General features: G+C 50.2%; 1 pseudogene; it reads left to right on the top strand.

The window, feature by feature from the left end:
• Nucleotides 1-21,503, top strand: part of LOC130371751 (dedicator of cytokinesis protein 1-like) — a 105,287-nt pseudogene that overhangs the window by 57,088 nt on the left and 26,696 nt on the right.

The raw sequence follows: 21,503 nt of genomic DNA, 5'->3' as shown, positions 1-21,503 counted from the left end.
ACCTCGAGGGGATGGTAATGTGCTCGCCAAACGCTCATCTCCTGGACATCAGGAGGGGTCTCCCACCCTGGGCTCGCGGAGCAGGACGAAGGGCCTCCTGATGGTCCATCCAGCCCTGTTGAGCGTCGCTTACCCTCGACCCGTCCCGGGCTAACGACTTCAGTGACTCTCTGAACGTAACGCAAACGTAGTGAGGCACGCGGTATGTCATGCTGAGCGTCGGGCGCTTCAGAGCTCGGTGGTGTTTCCACCGCAGCTCGTTGCCAGGGGCCTCGGCTACAGCAGGTGAGCCACGACGACAGGGGTGATTCCCCTCCGCGGTCGGGACTGGTGCTGTTGTTTTAAACGGAGGGAATCCCCTCCAGCCCCTTCAGAGCCTCTCTCTCTCTCTCTCGCTCTCTCTCTCTCTCTCTCTCGCGCTCTTTCTCACTCTCTCTCGCTCTTTCTCACTCTCTCTCTCTCTCTCTCTCTCTTGCTGTCCCTCTCTCTCTTGCTGTCCCTCTCTCGTCAGCTCTCTCTTGCTTGCTGTCCCTCTCTTCTGCTCTCTCTCTCCCCCTCCCTCCCCCAGCCCTTCCGCAAGTACCAGTTAGGAGATGTTTTGCTGCGAGCGCTCTCGCTGCATTATAAAAACCATAAAAGCGGCCCCCAGTAGTCGTGTGAATAGCGGGCCCCCGCAGCCAGGCAGAGCCTCTGTGCGGCTCTTCAAGCCGGGGCTGGGGCCCAGAGAACGGCGCCGTGTGATCAGCTGCCAGGCTCCATTACACGCCGCCTGCGTCTTAATTCTGGGCCGAGCTGCTCAGGTGGCAGAACGCTCTCGTCCTTGATTCACCTTGCCATAATTCATCACGCTCCGCGGACCGCCCCGGCCCCGGGCCCCTGTCTCGTGTGTTTACCCCGGCCCCGTGTGACGGGGAGCGATGGGAGGGTGTCCCCCAGCCGGAGACACGCGCCGCCGTCCGGGGCCGGAGGATATGAACGTCAGCGAGAGGCACGACCTGATTGTTTCTTTGATAAGACAAGCTAAGCTTATTAGGTACGCCGCTGTAGCCCGTCCAACACACACACACACACATGGACATACACACACACAGGGAGATATACATGTGCACACGCACACACCACAGGGACTAACACACACACACACACACACACACACACACACACACACACACACACACACACACACACACACACACACACACACACACACACACACACACACACACACACACACACAGACTTAGTTAACCTATTGTTCCTTTAACCAGGGATGAATTTTAAATCAGTGCGGGCCTCATACTTTGTAAGTAGCAATCATAATTCCCCACTAAAAGCTTCACACCACTTAAGTTATTAACTTTCCATTCTGAAATGTTAAAAGTATTAACCCGTTCTTAGTTACATCTGCTCCTCTCCCCCACAGACTCCTGCTGCTCCTTATTAGAGCTCTCCTGGTACTCCTTAGTAGAGCTCTCCTGGTACTCCTTAGTAGAGCTCTCCTGGTTCTACTTATCAGAGCTCTCCTGGTTCTCCTTATTAGAGCTCTCCTGGTTCTCCTTATTAGAGCTCTAATGGTTCTCCTTAGTAGAGCTCTCCTGGTTCTCCTTAGTAGAGCTCTCCTGGTTCTCCTTATTAGAGCTCTCCTGGTTCTCCTTAGTAGAGCTCTCCTGGTTCTTCTTATTAGAGCTCTAATGGTTCTCCTTAGTAGAGCTCTCTCAGTCATGGCCTCCTTATTAGAGCGGGGCGGCAGTTGCTCAGGAGGTAGAGCGGGTTGGCTGGTAACCTGAAGGTTGTTGGTTCGATGTGTGTCGAGGTGTCCTTGAGCAAGGCACCTATCCCTGACTGTTAGCTCCCGACGAGCTGGCTGTCGCCTTGCATGGTTGACTCCGCCGTAGGTGTGTGAATGTGTGCGTGAATGTGAGGCAATATTGTAAAGCGCTTTGGGTGGCCAATGGTTAGAAAAGCGCTATATAAATGCAGTAGAAAGAAAGAGCTCTCCTATTGCTCCTGGATCTCCTCAATAGAGCTCTCCCAGTCCTCCTGGCTCTCTTTATTAGAGCTCTCCCAGCTAGAGCTCTCCCAGTGCTCCTGGTTCTCCTCATTAGAGCTCTCCCATTTTTTCCAGTCCTCCTCATTAGAGCTCTCCCAGTGTTCCCAGTTCTCCTCATTAGAGCTCTCCCAGTGTTCCAAGTCCTCCTCATTAGAGCTCTCCCAGTCCTCCTCATTAGAGCTCTCCCAGTGTTCCCAGTCCTCCTCATTAGAGCTCTCCCAGTCGGTCCCCCTCCACCAGGTCACGTTCTGTCACAGTGAGGCTTGTGGGGATTCACACAAATTCACACTCATTTAAATCCCAAATTAAATCACTTGATGTGAAACCACTTAGTCAGGTTTTGTAGTTTCACTCATTTAGTGTGCATGGAGAAATAATAAACGTCTGCGGACATCGGTACCTTTTATGTGAAGAGACCATTTGCAGTGTGAAACACAGCCGGTGAAGATAGGCAAGATCATTTTGCATTTTTAAAGTGTACCATTAGATTTATTCAGTAGCTCTCATCCCCTTAGAAATGTAATATAGCCAGAGAACGTACATGAACATTCTCACATACTCAACAGGTATTATTCAACTAAAAATCCTATCATATAAACATGCCCTGCTCACCAATGTCTCTTTTAATATTTCAATTTTGAAGGCTGCTGTCAGATCATGTCGCTGATAGCTGAACATGGGACCTTTCTCCAGCATTGTGTTTGTTGTTCTCCCCATCCTCTGCAAACCCAGCCTCCTTTCCCCTTATCACGTCAGGATCACAAAGACGAGATGAATGTGGAACTTCCACCGAGTAAAATTCGGGAAGGCGTGATACCACAAGCCAATAAGAGGTCTGACGCTGAAGGCATGAAAAAGTAATCCACTTGAATAAAAAGTTGAATGATCAACTGAAAAGACGGTTTCCTCCAACTTACATGAACAGCAGTGATAGATGACTACCATCGATGGAAAGAATACCATTGTTGCCAGAAAGCGATGACTAAAGTCGCTATCTATAGCCGAATGAGATTACAAGATGGGCCTTGTGCCTATGGTCCACTCTCTCAATGGCAGTATTGTTAATATAATGAACCGGGTCTTGGCAGCGACACTGTTAATCGCTTATTATATATTTTGATAAGCCTGGCTCCGCCCGCCTTAGTACTTCCGCTCAATTAGAATTTTACTTCAGTACTAGGTCTGGGTCAGCGGTATGTTAATAGATTTTCTCAGTCAAAATGTTCTGTGTCCAATCAGCGAACAGAGGGAGTGGCCGAGATCAATGACGTTAAAGTCAGCTCTCATTGACGGACATCGTCACGCACAGTGATTGGTTTGCATAAAGCCTGCGCGCAACGTGATTCCCGGCCAAACGTTAGCGAGTGGTTATGGCAGATCCAGAGTGGCACTGGACGGATCCAATAGTTTTAAACTTCAACAGACACCCGCCTTCAAGTGAATGTATAAATGAAGTATGAGAGTCTGGTAGGACCGGGCTTTATTTTGATGACATCAAACTAAATCCGTAAATGTAATACACCTCGTCATGTTTCCAGCAGTGCAAACGGCATCACTTCGTCAAGGACTGAACGACCAATCCACACGCAGCCCTCCCTCGTCCCTCGTCTGGTCTGCTGTCCTGGCAGGAACCCAGACGGGCCGTAACCTCGTCCCAAAGGGGGGGTTTGTAATATTGATGAGCGGCGTTCCTCTTGTCGTTCCAGAGTGTTCCTGCGGGCCATCAACCAGTACGCGGCCGTGCTGAACAAGAAGTTCCTGGACCAGACCAACTTTGAACTGCAGGTGAGAGATCCAGCTGATGGAGGTCTGGTTCCATGTCCTCTTTGGACTCCATCAGGTAGGCGATGGAGGTCTTGTTTAACGTCCTCTTTGGCTCCATCAGGTGAGTCACGGAGCTGATGGAGGTCTGGTTTCATGTATCTGCTTGGATTCATTGCCATGGCGACAACTTCACACTTTGGTCCACCAATAGGGTGTGTGGTGTTGAGTTTGGCCTGGCTGGGCGACCAGGGATAAAGATATCTCAGCCAGCTCATGGTGAATGGATCGAGCTCTCCAGAAAGGCGATGGGGGCGGTGCGGAGGCAAACTGTAGCAGGCTTTGTGTTCCCCGCTACCTCGGAGGCCGGATCTGTCAAACGGGCCATTTAAACGTTCACACTGAGTCTTTGTCGGACATTGTGGGCCCGAAAAAAGAAAGCGGTAGAGGGGAAAAGGAGAGAATAGAAATCGCTGAAAAAGGTATTTGCATAAAATATGTCAAGAGGGAACATAAAATACTGTGTAATAGCCGGCAATTAGATTTGCATTTCACAATTATTTAATCTGCTGCTCAGAATAGCAATGGCTTCCTTTGCTCTCATTGTTGAAAATGGGGCAGATGTTAAACCAGTGAAACAATCCGACTGTTTCAATGGCCTTGGATCACGAAGCATTGGAGGATTAATGAAATGTCAAGAAGCATGATGCTTTTCTACATGAATTCCTCTTCCTTTATTCCATAAAGAGCTGCTCTCTGGTCTGCCGTTACACATTGTGTAACGGCATTAGGAATTCGTCTGACTTCTGTTAAATAAAGTTTTTCAGAGTGAAAACAGGCTGAAGATAACATGTTTTAAGAGGAGACGGGGAAAGGTGATACTTTAGGTGGTGTTGCTTTAGATTGGGATGCAACGAAATGCATGAAACAAACTGATCGAAACAAACAAATATTATGACGCATTGATATGTTTTGGCCTCCTTTGTTGAATCGCCCAATCGATGATGGAAATAAATCACCAAGTTGAAAAGGTTACCATTAAAAGGTTTTTATTCTGCTTGTTTATTGCAAGTTCAAAGAAACCCAAGTTCGGTCTGAAATGACCTATCCTTTTACATTTGTAAATTCACAAAATCACGATTGAAACCGAAAGCACTGGTTCAGCCTGTCTTGTCTGCCTGCGTCACTAAGTTGCTCTATTGTCAAAGAGTGCTTTTTTATTTTCGTTCTGCTACTGAGGTCAGGTACTGGCACTTCTTACTCTCCATTGAACTGAAATAGAAATGTAATTAGCACTCCTTTGACCCTCTCTCTCCTGCTTGCTGTCTTCCTATCTTTTCCTCTCTCTCCCACTCTCTCCCCTTTCGCTGTCTCCCTCTCTCTCCCTCTCCCTTGTTCTCTCTCCTCTTCGCTGTCTCCCTCGCTCTGTCTCTCTCTCCTGCTTGCTCTCTCTCTCTCTCTCTCTCTCTCTCTCTCTCTCTCTCTCTCTCTCTCTCTCTCTCTCTCTCTCTCTCTCTCTCTCTCTCTCTCTCTCTCTCTCAGCTGTGGAACAACTACTTCCATCTGGCCGTGGCATACCTCACCAGGAGTCCCTGCAGCTGGAGAACTTCTCCAGCGACAAGAGAGCCAAGATCTTCCACAAGTGAGTACCCATGTCCCCTCATTAAATGCATGTTTTTCCTGGGTCTACCGCTGTTGTGGTCAGGGGGTTGACCCTCAACCAGAAGCATGGTGGTCCAATCAAGAGGGAGCCTTTATTCACCAAGAAAGAACATCTACTGTGTTACTTATACTTTGGTAATGTATTTCTGCTGAGAAGAAGAAACAAACATAACAAAAAGAAATCCCTGCCAAAGCAAACACAGGGGTTAAATATGAAATCAGCCTACTAATTAAGTCCCGGCAAACCGGCCTGGTAGAAGATGTATCAAATCAGTCTTTCACTGCTGCTGTATTTACAAAGACCGGGTAGCAATTTACTTAAAAGCTTTATTGTCATAGCAATCAATAAATCAAATGCTCCAAACGAAATATAGAAACAAGTCTGGTGTCTGTTGCTGTGGCAGGCCTGTAATAAGCTTGTCCAAACATTTCATTCAGCCTGAATGATTTGATGTCCTGTCTACCCGGCTACCTCTGAGTCTTCCACAATGCTGGGCAGACCCAGAGCAGACCCATGGGGGGTGTTTAGCAGACGCTTGCGGGAGGGTTAGGGGTGAGGCTATACAGAGTCTAGGTGAGGTCTTTTGCAGAAGCCGGAAGTGGCTAGTCACTTGTTTTGGGGTATTGGCTTGTCACTTGTTTTTGGGGAGTGGCTATACACTTGTTTTTTGGAGAGGCTCGTCACTTGTTTTGGGGGAGTGGCTAGACACTGGTTTTGAGGGAGAGGCTCGTCACTTGTTTTGGGGGAGTGGCTAGAAATTGGTTTTGGGGGAGTGGCTAGTCACTTGTTTTAGGGGAGAGGCTCGTCACTTGTTTTGGGGGAGTGGCTAGACACTTGTTCTGGGGGAGAGGCTCATCACTTGTTTTGGGGGAGTGGCTAGACATTTGGTTTGGGGGAGTGGCTAGTCACTTGTTCTTGGGGAGTGGCTACATCTTTGTCTGTCTTTAGAGGCTGGTGGCCGGAGCCAAATGTGTAAATGCTTTCTGGGCAGGGGGATGAAGAACTAGGAAGCAGGACGGCTCATCTTCCTCAGAGGGCGTTGTTGTGACCGTCCTCTCGTTCGGTGGCCGTAGATCAGCCACGGCCCCCGCATGACAGACCAGAGTCCTCGTTGGCTGCTTTATCTCAGGTCTTGATCAACTCCCACACGCACAGTTAGGCACACAGTCAGAGACACAGACACACACAGTCAGAGACACAAATACACACACACACACACACACACACACACACACACACACACACACACACACACACACACACACACACACACACACACACACACACACACACACACACACACACAAATGTATTCACATATATATACTCACACACACACACACAGTTAGGCACACACACACATATTTATATATACACACACAGTTTCCCTCTGATACTGTATTCAGGCCGTGGCTAGGCGTCAAGGGAGAGGAGAGGTGGGTGGTAGAGTAAGGAGAGGGGGAAGGGAGAGGGGGGAGAGTAAAGAGAGAGGATCCATGATGCCTGAGCTCCACGCTCCATCCCTCTTCCTCTTATCTGTTGTTGACAGAATCAAAGTATTGGACCTGCCAGGGAGAGTCTGCTTTCAGATGACTGCTTTTCAGTAATGCTGTGGCACAGTAATTTTTTTTTTTCCCACTTACGATTATGATCGCGCTAACTCTTCAACCGTCTGTCTGTCTGTCTGTCTCTCAAAGTGTGTCCACCAGTGGGAGAACAGGGTAGAAATGAATGGCTTCCTAAGGATCCACAGTGGGTTTACTAGAGAGATCCCAAAATAAATACTGCACAACACATACTTCCCAAGCTAGTGGGCGCAAGCCTGAATCCGACGCAGATGCAGTTTAGAAACTGGGCGGTCCCCTTGAGACGGAATCGCGACTCGGCATCAAAGTGCATAATTCATCCCCTTTGCTGCAAGGGCATATCGAAATCAATTATAAACTAATCTGTGTGCTGTTTAAATCTTAAACACGAGTCTAATCCCTGTTATTCTGCGTGTAGAAGCGAAGAGACATTTGCGAGTGTGCGCATTCTCACCACTTACTACATGCGTTCCCCCTCCGGGACTCGACGCTGAGCCTGAATGGAGAGGAGTCTTGGCGGGGTGGGAACCGAACGATCGATGGGTCGTTTCTGGATCCCCTCGCGGTATCAATACCTCGGCCCGTCGGTGGATCGTTATGCATTCTGGCTGGCGCAACCCATCCCTGGGTCGGAGAGACGGTCGTTCAGTTGATTGTTTTGACCTGGCCCACAAAGACGTCAGCGCGTCCTTGAGGGATATCGGCATGACGATCGATTTGAGCTTTTCCATTTCTTTATTTATTCCTCTGTTCATTTTAGATGTTTTGCGAGCCGTCCAATCAGGTGCCCCGGTTGAGAACGACGAGAGGCGGCGTGCCCACCCCCCCACAGTCCATCCGAACCCCACTCAAGCCTAATTTGTAGCCGGGGCTGGGATTACGTCTCTTTTGGTTCGTGCGCGGTTCTCACGGCAATATCCTGCGGTGTTGTGCAAAAATGTTTACGCTGAGAGAGCAATGTAATCCTTGTTATATACGATATTGAAATGGCTTGGCCATGGGCTAACCGCACACTTCACCAACGGCCCACAGCCGAGACTATAAATCCACTTTCGTCCCTTGCTGGTTGCCAATCGCTCCCAACCTTCCCTGCAACAGAGAGGATGCCCCCCCCCCCCCCCCTCCTGGCTCCATCAGTAGGCCGGGGGCCGGGCGAGGCGACGGAGCTGTCACGGGGCCTCGGGTCGTTTATCTGTCAGGGCTCAGGGATGTCGCCTCTGTTTACGATGGCTCTTCCTCCTGCGGGAGCCCATTTGTTCCCCGAGCACCGCGCTCTGTCCCCCGACCTCAACGTTAGACCCTGGGCCGTTGTTAAGATAGTGTAACACAGAGCGACCCCGTCTCCCTCACCCTCGTCTTTTTTTTTCCTTCATGTTCTCCTTGTCATCTCGTCCTCGTTTCACTCCTTCTCTGTCCACGTTTCGATTGGGTTTCTTCTCCCTGGTCGCTGGACTGTGTTGTTCTCTCTCCTTCCATGGTGCCTGGCAGAGGGGCTCTCGGGGACCCAGAGTCATAGTGTTTATGGTTAGGGGCCAATTCTGTGGATGTTTATTCTTTGGAGACGTTGGCGGTCTCAGGAAGCAGATCCCTCCATCCCCCTCCACGTTGAACACCAAGGCACCTTGGAGTGATGCTTCCACCGGTTTCTGCAAACACTTTTAGTTGTTCTATCAGGCGGGACTGTGGCTAAGGAGGTAGAGCGGGTTGGCTGGTCACCAGAAGGCTGCTAGTTCGATCCCTGGCTCCTCCTAGCGAGTGTCAAAGTGTCCCTGAACAAGACGCCTCACCTTGACTGCTCCCGACGAGCTGGCCCGGCGCCTTCCATGGCTGACTCCGCCTTCGTTGTGTGAATGTGTGCAAGAATGTGTGATTGTCAGGCAGTATTGTAAAGCGCTTTGAGTGGCCGCTGGTTAGAAAAGTGCTGCATAAAATGCAGTCCATTTACCATTTACCATCTGAAACACTTATGGGCCGTGTTTCCCTGTCGCTGCTCACTTGAAGTCCTTGACCTTGCTGGCTTAATGTTCTTATTCTGTGAAAAAAGTCTCGGATTTGTATGAGTATAAATCGCTTTAAATTCCCAGCATATGAACAGGTTGTAATTTAAGTTAAAACGAGACCTACCAGACTCTCTATGGCATAGAACAGCCTGTGGACTGATCTCTACTTCATTTGAATTGGCCAGTTTTGCTAGGAAAATGGAAGGAAATTATGTCTAAGCATGGATAATGGCAAAGCCGCTCATAAAATATCCAATTATTGCAGTGAAACGCGTCTTAAAACTAAAGTCATATTTTAACCCACCACCTGGACTACTTTGGAGGATTGCAAGCAACAAACGCAGTCATAGATGTGAGTGGCAAACCTTTTTTTATGAAATCCTCCTCTTGAGATCCGATGAAGGCAGATTGTGAGGAAGGATGTGGAGCACGGTAACGGACTGCTTCGTTGAAAACGTTACCAATTAACCAATTACTTAAATTGCAAAACAAGCACATTTCGTTACCTGCTACAACGAAGAAGTAATGGAAGTAATCTTATGCGTTCCTATGTAGCGCATTCCCCCAACACTGGTCCCAGACCAGCTTACACTGCAGTGCTCTGAAACTACATTCTTACACAGATGACCTTTAATACCAATATATGTTTGATCATGAGTATAGTGCAAATATGTGCCTTTACAAATTCAGTTTGATATGCTTTTCACGCTTCATTGCCTTAATTCTGTTTATGTCCGTGATTAATAATGATTTTATCTTCCAGGTACCAGGACATGAGGCGACAGATCGGCTTTGAAATCCGGGATATGTGGTATAATCTGGGTAATTACCGATCGCACATCGCAAGCTTAACAAGGCCTTTTTGTTTTGATGTTGTGCTTCTGTTACACGATACAGATTATTTACAGATGGAATATTTCCCTGCTTATAATTACCGCGAAATCCAGAAATAGATGACATGTGACGGGGCTGTGTTCATTCAGTCTATTTCCTTTGCGTTCGCGTTCTTGTGCGTTTGCACTTGATCATGTGCAGCATATGCTGAGCCACCAATAGAGACCAAGGTGCTAATTAGCTTTATGAGCCGTCAGGGAACCTCTGCAGTGAAGGATCTTGAGAAAGTGTGTGTGGGTGAACACACGGTTTATAGATGTTTATAGAGGAGGCTTATGTCATGTGATGTAGATATATTTGTAGACATTTGGAGAAATAAATGCATTTTTCTTTCTAGCAATTTTCTTTCTGTATTGACTCACAACTTGTGGTCATTCCTGTGTAATGTAGTGCTCAACAAACAGGAAATAGAGGTAAACCTAGTTTACACTGCAAACTTAGAGCATGAAGGGGCCATCTTGATACCATCATGTTTCTAAACACTAACTTGAGAGGGGGATAGACCTGAATATCATAAAGATCTGAGGTGAATGAGACCCAGGTGAATGAGACCCAGGTGACTCAGCCCAGGTGACTCAGACCAGGTGACTCAGTCCAGGTGACTCAGACCAGGTGACTCAGACCCAGGGGACTCAGACCAGGTGACTCAGACAAGGTGACTCAGACCAGGTGTATCAAACCAAGTTGACTCAGACCACGTGTCTCAGACTCTGGTGACTCAGACTTAGGACTTCCTTGCGGTGTCCTGCCTGTGTGTGTAGCATCGTGCGCTGGACCCCATCTCTGTGTGCCCCCAGGTCCCCACAAGATCAAGTTCATCCCTGAGATGGTGGGGCCACTCCTGGAGATGACGCTGATCCCGGAGGGTGGAGCTCCGCAAGGCAACCGTCCCCATCTTCTTCGACATGATGCAGTGCGAGTTCCACTTCACCTGCAGCTTCCAGAGGGTAACTGTGTGTGTGTGTGTGTGTGTGTGTGTGTGTGTGTGTGTGTGTGTGTGTGTGTGTGTGTGTGTGTGTGTGTGTGTGTGTGTGTAGTGTGTGTGTGTGTGTGTGTGGTGTGTGTGTCATCCTTTGTGTTTTCCTGTGTGTATCTTTGTTTTGGTCTGTATCTTCCTGTGTTTTTGGATGTGTGCTATTATTGTCTTTGTGTTTTTCCTTTGTGTTGTGTGTGTGTGTGTGTGTGTGTGTTTTTCCCTGCGTTGTGTGTGTGTGTGTGTATGTGTGTGTGTGGAGGGTGGGGGTCCTCTGTGTTTGTCAATTTGTGTGTGTGTTTTACTCTGTATTTGTGTGTGTCAGTTTGTGTGTTTGCCTCCGTTTGTGTCGGTGTGTGCGTGTTAGTGTTTGCTTGTCTGTATATGTGTATGTGTTTGCTTGTGTATGTGTTTTCTATTGTGTTCTTTGCCCCTCTGTTTGTGTGTGTGTGTGTGTGTGTGTGTGTGAGAGAGGATGCCCTAAATCCCCCCACTGACTGGGGGGGAGAAGGGATAAATAGTGAGGAGGGAAGACAGTGTGTAGACAGAGAGAGGATAAGTTTCCCAGAGCCGTGAGCGTGTAATGCTGCAAATCCTATTTCCCACACTGCTGTTACTGTACCAACAGCCCGGCGTAAGTGGGACTTAATGTTATGCCTTGTTACAGCGCAAAATCAAGCCTTTGTGTGTCTGTGTGTGTGTGTTTGTGTGTCTATCTGTGCTTGAGTGTGTGTGTGTGTGTGTGTGTGTGTGTGTCTAGCTGTGCTTGGGTGTGTGTGTTTTGTCTCTATCGGTCTGTGAGTTTGTGTGTGTGTGCGTGTGTTTCTAACTGTGTGTGTGTGTGTGTCTATCTGGGCGTGTGTGTTTGTGTGTGTGTCTGTGTGTGTGTATGTCTATCAGCGTGCGCGTGTTTGCGTGTGCATGCAATGAGTAAATCCAATTCTCCAGCGCTACGCAGTGTGTGGCGCTCCCCTACCGCTTGGCAGCTCATTGTTGTGTCGGGGGCTCTGAGGAACAGCAAGCAGTTGTTTCTCTGTTTAGTGAGGTGGAGGAGGAGGGGAGAGATCCCTACTAGTGAGGTGGAGGAGGAGGGGAGAGAGCTCTACTAGTGAGGTGGAGGAGGAGGGGAGAGAGCTCTACTAGTGAGGTGGAGGAGGAGGGGAGAGATCCCTACTAGTGAGGTGGAGGAGGAGGGGAGAGAGCTCTACTAGTGAGGTGGAGGAGGAGGGGAGAGATCCCTACTAGTGAGGTGGAGGAGGAGGGGAGAGAGCTCTACTAGTGAGGTGGAGGAGGAGGGGAGAGAGCTCTACTAGTGAGGTGGAGGAGGAGGGGAGAGAGCTCTACTAGTGAGGTGTTTGGAGGAGGAGGGGACAGAGCTCTACTAGTGAGGTGGAGGAGGAGGGGAGAGATCCCTACTAGTGAGGTGGAGGAGGAGGGGACAGAGCTCTACTAGTGAGGTGTTTGGAGGAGGAGGGGACAGAGCTCTACTAGTGAGGTGTTTGTGTGTTGGAGGGGAGAGCCCTTAACTAGCGAGGGGGCTCCCGTAGAGAGCAGCAGCATCTGTAGCTCTACCCGCCACGGGGACTTCCTTTGGATGCCCCTCGGTCCGTAGTGCACCCTCCTCAGGGTGGAGGCACCACCAACCCACCCCCCTCTGGGTGGAGGCACCACCAACCCACCCCCCTCTGGGTGGAGACACCACCTCCCCCCCTGGATGGAGACACCACCTCCTCCCTTGGGTGGAGGCACCACCTCCCCCGGCCCAGTGGCACTTGGGCGACCTGTCCATTCTCTGCCCTCCCTCATTCTCCGCCAAGCCTCTGTGAAAATGTGATCAATTTCACTTTGGCCTGACCCCGTTTTGTACGGTAAGCCGGCCATATTCCCTCGGCTGGCCCTCCCCTTCCTCCCCCTTCTCCCCCCTCTTCTCCCCTCTGTCCGCAGTGTAAATCTGCAGCTTAGCAGGGCGAAGCGCTCACATCTTCTCTCTATTGGTCAAGGTCTCTCTATCTCGCTTCTCACTCTCCCACTTTCTACACTCCTCTCTCTCCCTCTTTACTCTCCACTCTCTCTCTTTCTCTCTCCCTCTCTACAGTCCTCTCTCTCACTGTCTCAACTCCTCTCTTCTTGCTCTGTCTATTTCCCTCCCCCCCTCTCTCTACTCTCTCTCTTTATCCACACCTCCCTCCCTCTCTCCTCCCCTCTCTCCCCCCCCCCCCCCCATCCTGCTGTCAGGGGCCCATCCGGAGTGTATATAGAGAATGAGTTAAAGGAGGTAATGTGTCGTGTCTTCTTGTTACCACTGCGCTCGCCTTCACAGTAATATGAAACATGTTGTCGCAAACAAACAGGACTGGGAGGCTCGCTGCAGAGGGGGGGGGGGGGGGGGGAGGGGTATGGTGAGAGGAAGGGAAGGAGGGCGAAGTAAAAGGGGTAGAGGGAGGGAGAGAGATGGAAGGGGGTAGGGTTAGGGAGAGGCAGCAGGAGAGAGAGAGAGAGGTTTGTGATGGTGTCTGTCTGTGCTCTCTGTGTCCCTCCAGTTTGAGAGTGAGATCATCACCAAGCTGGACCACGAGGTTGAGGGTGGCCGTGGCGACGAGCAGTACAAGCTGCTCTTCCAGAATGATGTGAGTGAATTAGCCCCCACCCCCCCCCCCCCACTTCACACACACCCGTGCTACCAGTGTGATCAGATGATGCACTCTGCACCCCACCCAAAAATAATCACAGCAGCGCGCGCAATCAAATGACTCTGTTGCCATCACACATTTGGTCGCATAATCACGTGAGTGTGTGTGCGTGCGTGTGTGTGTGTGTGTGTGTGTGTGTGTGTGTGTGTGTGTTTGTGGATGCGTGTGCATGCGTGTGTGGACTGCCACTTCAGAAAAGCTGGAAAAGTTTTCTGTTAATGTACCAACCTCTGAATGTCACCCCTCTCTACCTCTCTCTCTCTCGGTCTGTCCCTCGACCCCTGCACCCCTCCCTCTACTCCACCCTGGACCGCTCCTCCTCCCACCCCTCCCTCCTCCACCCTGGACCGCTCCTCCTCCACCATCTCCTCCTCCACCCCTCCCTCTCCTCCTCCACCATCTCCTCCTCCACCCTGGACCGCTCCTCCTCCACCCCTCCCTCTCCTCCTCCACCCCTCCCTCTCCTCCTCCACCCCTCCCTCTCCCCGACCCATCCACCCCTCCTTCTCCACCCCTCCTCTCCTCCACCCTTCTCCCCCCTCCCCTCCCCCCCTCCTCCCCCAGCCTGCTGGAGCACTGCAGGAAGCACAAGTACCTGGCCAAGTCGGGGGCAGACTTCGTGGGCCTGGTGGTCCGGCTCCTGGAGCGGCTGCTGGACTACAGGACCATCATGCACGACGAGAACAAGGAGAACCGCATGAGCTGCACCGTCAACGTGCTGGTGAGACGCACGCACGCACGCACGCACGCACGCACGCACGCACGCACGCACACAAACACATGCACACATATGCACGCGCATATGCACACACACACACAAACACGCACATATGCACGCGCATATGCACACACACACACAAATACGCACATATGCACGCGCATATGCCACACACACATGTGCAACACACACACACACACACACACTATGGATGAAGTAAGACTGCTTTGAGGAAAGTAATATTCTTCACCTTGCACGGTGATCATTTTTAGACTATGACAAAATTAATTCATTTGCAGGCGAGAGCTGTCACAAAATGTTCCTTTAAAATGTTGCAGTCCCATCTACATCCATGATTTTAATTATTATATTGACTGAGAAAATTGCAGCAAACATTTAAAAGGACCGTTATGAAACAGATTTCATGTCCATATATCAGTAATTATCGTGATATAGTTGGACTTCAAAATTGAAGTGATGTTATATTATTGACTTCTTAAACCAATCCTTCAGGTTGGGCACATCTAGTACAATTTCAGTGGATCCAGTTTGTTTGCTTGCTTCAATGGCTGCACGAACACACACTCACACACACACACACACACACACACACACACACACACACACACACACACACACCACACACACACACACCACACACACACACACACACACACACACACACACACACACACACACACACTCACAGCACACACAGCAACCAGCTTCACATTGCAACATAAAAACAACACCCAGATCTGCTGTTCAGTTCTCCTCACCCACACCTTCACTCGCAGACCTTGTGTACTTCTGTTGTGTACTCAACTGAATATTTCCCCTGTGTCTGTGTGTGTGATGTCTGTGTGCGTGTGCGATCATTGTGTTGTTATCGACGCGCACGCACCACACCTTCCACGAGTGATGCAGCGGTCTCCGACAGACCTCATAATGTACCACCGTGAGGGGGGGGGGGGCTATTATATCGACGCGCGTTGGCGTCCGCGGCGCCCGGCCCTGTCAGTCGGCTTCCTCTGACAAGCCCCCCCACCCCACCCCCCACCCCCCGCCGAAACAATAGCAGAGGGGCCGCCCTGTCAGAATACATTAGGGCCTTATCGCAGGGGCCCGCCTAGGAGCCAGCCCTCTTTTGTCGAATGGCATTTCAGCCGGGAGTGGCCAAATGTCAGAGCTCCCCGTCCCGGCCTGCCCGGGCGCCGATAGACCCGGGCGCCGATAGACCCGGGCGCCGATAGACCCGCCGACGGGCGCCGCCCGCCATTGTTGTGTTGGCCGTTCAGTCCGTCCCCCTGAAGGGCGGCAGGGGACGGACGGACGTGTGGACAGCTCACTGCCGTCCCTCTCGTCCCCGCTGATGTGTTTATGTGTGTGTGAATGCATGAACGTACGCGAATTGGTTGGCGGGGGGCTTGGAGAGGGGGTCGTCATGATTCATCGTGGATCATGACGACAGCGACTAAGAACTTAACATAATCACAATCAGTTTGTGACAATTGTGGTAAACCGGTCTCTGTGGAAACATCCACCAACGTTATAAAGGTTCTATCCATCTATAGTTCTATTCTGTTCTACCGGTTCTATGCTGTTATGGTTCTATGTTATAAAGGTTCTATGGTGTTATGGCTTTATGTTATAACGGTTCTATGTTGTAAGGGTTCTATGTTGTAACGGTTCTATGTTGAAACGGTTCTATGTTGAAACGGTTCTATGTTATAACGGTTCTATGTTGTAAGGGTTCTATGTTGTAACGGTTCTATGTCGTATCGGTTCTATCTTGTAACATCTCTATGTTTTCAAGGTTCTATGTTATCCCAGTTCTATCTTTGAACGGTTATATGTTACTACGGTTCTATATTGTAACGGTTATATGTTACTAGTTTGGTTCTATATTGTAACGGTTATATGTTAAGGTTCTATGTGGTTGCGGTTCTGTGTTATAACGGTTCTACGGTCTGTGTGTCCCCTGTAGAACTTCTACAAGGAGATCGAGAGAGAGGAGATGTACATCAGGTAAGGACCTGCATGCTGACAGTATCGTGGGGGTATTGACTCCCAGGCCTGACACAATAAATCACTTAGTTGGACTTTATATCATCTTAGAAATAATTAGGATAAACCATTGTGATGTCACTTTAAGTCCATTTTATGCCACTGATATAACAAGAATCGCGCCAGCGAAAAGGCAGATGGACTCAGCCCTCCACCCCATAAAGCCGGTCAGGAGAGCTTCTTCTCCGTTGTTCCACCAGAACATCCTTTGTGTTGAGAGGATTTAGAGTTTCACTTTTTAATCAAAGTCTGAAATAGCTTAGCGAATGGAAGAACTCGGATGAGGGGATTATGATCAGCGGCGGCGCATTCTTTAATACAGCCGTGTTTTGAAGAAATTAGTTTCTGAGGTTGTTTCCCTGTTTGATTACTAGAAGTAGGCTAACACTCTTTGGGGGAAAGTTGTTTTCCAAATTGAAAGTGTTGCATCTCAACTGCACATTGTTGTTGTCAAAAGCAAACGATGTTCACGTGAATAAGTAAACATTGGCTGGTGGTGCCGACTGCTATGGGATTCATAATGTACCAGATGGCGATAATGCTAGGTCTAAGATTCTCGTTTACCACTATGGATGCAGTAAGACTGCTTTGAGGAAAGTAAATAGGCTGTAGCCTCCACCCTTGTTCTTCACCTTGTACAGTGATCATTGTGGCAAAATTAATTCATTTGCAGTCGAGAGCTGTCACAAAGTGTTCCTTGAAAATGTTGCAGTCCCATCTAGATCCATGATTTTTAATTATTATATTGAATGAGAAAGTTGCATCAAACAATCGCGTTCAATGAAAAGGACCGTTATGAAACAGATTTCATGTCCATATATCAGTCAATAAAGTAATTATCGTGACATAGTTGGACTTCAAAATGGAAGTGATGTTATATTATTGACTTCTTAAACCAACCCTTCAGGTTGGGCACAATCTAGTATAATTTCAGTGGATCCAGTACGTTTGCTTGCTTCCATGGCTGCAGAACGCTGTGTTTGCTTCCCAATTATTTTCATACCTGGCAACCCGGGGTACTTGAAACATAGTGAATCACAACACACAGGCCAAAGCAAACAAACAGACAAACAAACGATTCAACCCAGAACACACGAAAAGTCGAAAAAAAGTCAAAAGAGAATCTGCAGGCTGCAGCGTTGTTGTCAGAGAAGCCAGTACAACGATTTTTAAATACCTCATCTCTGATGACGTATTGTCGTCATATTATGATTTAGTACAATCCATTGGTAACACACGGCTCCTTTAATGTTAATTTGTCACGTAGTGTATATACTCAGGTGTAGTTATGTATCTCTACCGGGCCCCGGGCGGATTGAGACCGGCTGCGTTAGGAGCAGACCGGGCACCAAGACTGTACCTTGGTTCAAGTCTGCCGACCTCCCATTGGCTGAGAGACCCGAGTGCCTGTGTCAACACCCCCCCCCCCCCCCCCCCACCTGTTAATTGGGTTTTCCGGATGCAACCGTTTTTGTATTTGGTTCGACGTAAACGAACATCGTGGCTTCGCCCGGTCGCCCCCGGTTTGAGTCTCCATATGCTCGGCGGATTGGAGCTGAGCAGATGCTGCCTCCTCGCTCAGGATGAGCTAATAGGAGGAGGAGGAGGAGGAGGAGGGAGCGTTCCAGGCAGCACGTCTTGCTTAGCGTATCCTCTGTTGTCTCTGAGTTAATGTCAGAGCACCATATTGAGATGTTTCCTCCAGACAGACGCGTAGCCACTAAAACACCTGGCAGCCGCTTCCACGACATCCTTGACGCGATTCCAAAAGTAGTGAATAACGATGATGAATGAACGTGATAAACACATCCCAGATCCTCGTTTTTGTGGGGTGTTTCGATGGCGTTACGATCGACCCCCCTGCAGGGCCACGGTCATGGAGTCGAGGAACACCTTGGGAGTAACCTCTACATTCTACCAGGTACCTGTACAAGCTGTGCGACCTCCACAAAGAGTGTGACAACTACACCGAGGCGGCATTCACCCTGCTGCTGCACGCCAAGCTGCTCAAGGTACACACACGCACGCACACACAACGCACATGCACACGCAAAGACACGTGCAGATACACAGTTACATGCATACGCAGACGCATGTACACAAACACACACACACTGTGCCCAGAAGGGTGACCTCATCGATGACATGACCAGGGTGCTGGACTGGGGGGAGCAGGGTGGCCCTAGGTCCTCAAGGGACCAATGGATTGTCTCCCCCCCCCCACCCCGACGCCAGCTCTCATCTATAAATACGCTGTGTCGTGACGCTCTTTAAATCCGGAGTGCGGTGCACTCAGACTCGTCCTTAGAGAGCGCCGTGTGATTTACCGTCACCCCGAACACCGGCCAACACTAATTAATTATTCTGCAGATAAATAAAAGGTGAAACCAGAAAGGGGTCCGGGGAGGACAGCGAGCCTGGGGTGGGCGGCCCAGTGCATTAAGGAGAGTGGGTTCACAGCAGCCCCGTGGACACGGCTTTTGTGAGGGATCAGCAATTTAGTTCGGTCTGTGGGTCCCCTTTCGCCCGCCGAATGGGTTCGTCTTCCCCGCTTTAACTGTGTCACTGCCGCCGCCTGGCGTCATCCAATCAGCAGGCAGAGTGTTGGCCTGATCCTCCTGGCGGACATCTTGGTTGTTAACGCAATCCGGGGTGGGAGAACTTGGGGAACCAACATGGCCGACAGGGCAGTAAGGTCCCTTGGCTGTGCAGACGTCTGGTTTTTGGACAGAATGTCAACGAGTCAACGAGTCAACGAGTAAAGAAACAAGACTACGCTTTTTATTTTTTTTAACACTCTTATTGCGATCTGAAAAATGTATAGCTCATAACTGATACATCTGGGGGGGTCCTAGCCAGTGCATGTACACTATATTGGCTGTGGACTGTGTGTGTGTGTGTGTGTGTGTGTGTGTGTGTGTGTGTGTGTGTGTGTGTGTGTGTGTGTGTGTGTGTGTGTGTGTGTGTGTGTGTGTGTGTGTGTGTGTGTGTGTGTGTGTGTGTGTGTGTGTGTGTGTGTGTGTGTGTGCGTCACTCTGTGCCGTAGGGTTCTGATGCCCGACAGCAGACCTCAGCCGGAGGCTTCCTGTCCGGACCCCTCCATCTCCCCCCCCCCCCCCCCCCCTCCAGTCTGAACTAGACAGAGGGGGGGCAGGGGGGGATGGGAGGGGGGGGGAGGCACTTTAAAGAAATACATATTCCCTCGACCCCATGCCCTGAAGCCATTCAACCAATAGAATCACAGTGTGCCACCGCTCTGCCTCCCGGCGCACCGGATGTGTGTGTGTGTTTGAGTGTACGTGGGCTTGAGTGTGTACATTTAAGTGTGTGTTTGAGTGTTTGTTAGTGTGTTTGAGTGTTTGCTTGAGTGTGTGCTTAAGTGTATGTTTGAGTGTTAGTGTTTAAGTGTGTGTTTGAGTGTGTGCTTCAGCCTGTGCTTGAGTGTGTGTGTGTGTGTGTGTGTTTGAGTGTGTGTGTGTTTCAGCGTGTGTTTGAATGTGTGTTTGAGTGAGTGTGTGTGTGTGTCCGAGTGCATGTGAGTGTGTGTTTGTGTTTTTAGTGTTTGAGGGTGCGTGTGTTTGAGTGTGTGTGTGTGTGTGTGTGTGTCTTTGAGTGTGTGTGTCTGTGCGGTGCGTTAACTCTGCTCCACCCCCCCCCCCTCCCCCCAGTGGTCGGAGGAGGCGTGTGCGGCCCACCTGACCCAGAGAGACGGCTACCACGCGTCCACTCAGGGCCAGCTGAAGGACCAGCTGTACCAGCAGATCATCAATTACTTCGACAAGGGCAAGGTGAGAGGCGGCGCCGCCCGCCCGCACAGCCATGAGCCCGGCCGCCGCCGGCATAAAGACATGGACTCGTGTTGTTCTGCACAAATACAATGCAGGCTTTACCCGGCACTCCAGCCGCCCACGCACTCACAGAGCAAAGGAAACACTCCGCCGCATCCAGAAACACAACGAGTTATCTTCTGATGGCGCTGTTGGAATGCATCCCTGGGCCAGGAGAGGGAGGGGGGGGGGGGTCTGTTGAGGGGTGGGTGCAGGGGGGGGGGGGGGGGGGGGGTGTTACCCGGGAGACCCGCTTATTTGCCAGCTATTAAAACCAATCAGATCGAAACGGGATGGCTTCACATGTGGGCGCCTGCTGTAGATGAACCCTGAACTGCATGCCATCCAGCACACTTCCTTTGTCCTTCGCCCTTCACCTTCTGTGTGTGTGTGTGTGTGTGTGTGTGTGTGTGTGTGTGTGTGTGTGTGTGTGTGTGTGTGTGTGTGTGTGTGTGTGTGTGTGTGTGTGTGTGTGTGTGTGTGTGTGTGTGTGTGTGTGTGTGTGGAGGGTTTGAATCCACCGTGGAGGCCGTAGCCCTGCTCCTCGTTGTGTTCTTGTTAATCACGTCTCTGCCGCCGTCTCCGTGTCCCGCAGATGTGGGAGGAAGCCATCATCCTGGGCAAGGAGTTGGCGGAGCAGTACGAGAACGAGATGTTTGACTTCGAGCAGCTCAGCGCGTCCCTGGTGAGTCGTCTCTTCGTCGCTCCTCTCTGGTTCCTCTCTGGTTCCTCTCTGGTTCCTCTGTGGTTCCTCTGTGGTTCCTCTGTGGTTCCTCTCTGGTTCCTCTGTGGTTCCTCTGTGGTTCCTCTCTGGTTCCTCTCTGGTTCCTCTCTGGTTCCTCTCTGGTTCCTCTGTGGTTCCTCTCTGGTTCCTCTGTGGTTCCTCTGTGGTTCCTCTGTGGTTCCTCTGTGGTTCCTCTCTGGTTCCTCTCTGGTTCCTCTGTGGTTCCTCTGTGGTTCCTCTGTGGTTCCTCTCTGGTTCCTCTCTGGTTCCTCTGTGGTTCCTCTCTGGTTCCTCTCTGGTTCCTCTCTGGTTCCTCTCTGGTTCCTCTCTGGTTTATCTAGTTTCTCTGGTTCCTCTGTGGTTCCTCTGAGGTTCCTCTGTGGTTCCTCTGTGGTTCCTCTGTGGTTCCTCTCTGGTTTCTCTCTAGTCTCTGTAAGTTTCTCTGTCAGTTCTCCGTCTCAGAGGAGCGCCGCGTTGGTTATAGGTTACGATCAAGGCCGCCTTAATGCACGGGCTTACCTGGGCTGAAGCCCCAGGGCCTACGCCGATC

This window comes from Gadus chalcogrammus, chromosome 18, assembly GCF_026213295.1.
Source record: "Gadus chalcogrammus isolate NIFS_2021 chromosome 18, NIFS_Gcha_1.0, whole genome shotgun sequence".
In the NCBI taxonomy this organism is placed as follows: Eukaryota; Metazoa; Chordata; class Actinopteri; order Gadiformes; family Gadidae; genus Gadus; species Gadus chalcogrammus.
The sequence above is the reverse complement of the archived record's forward strand: the minus strand, read 5'-3'. Positions and strand labels throughout refer to the sequence as shown.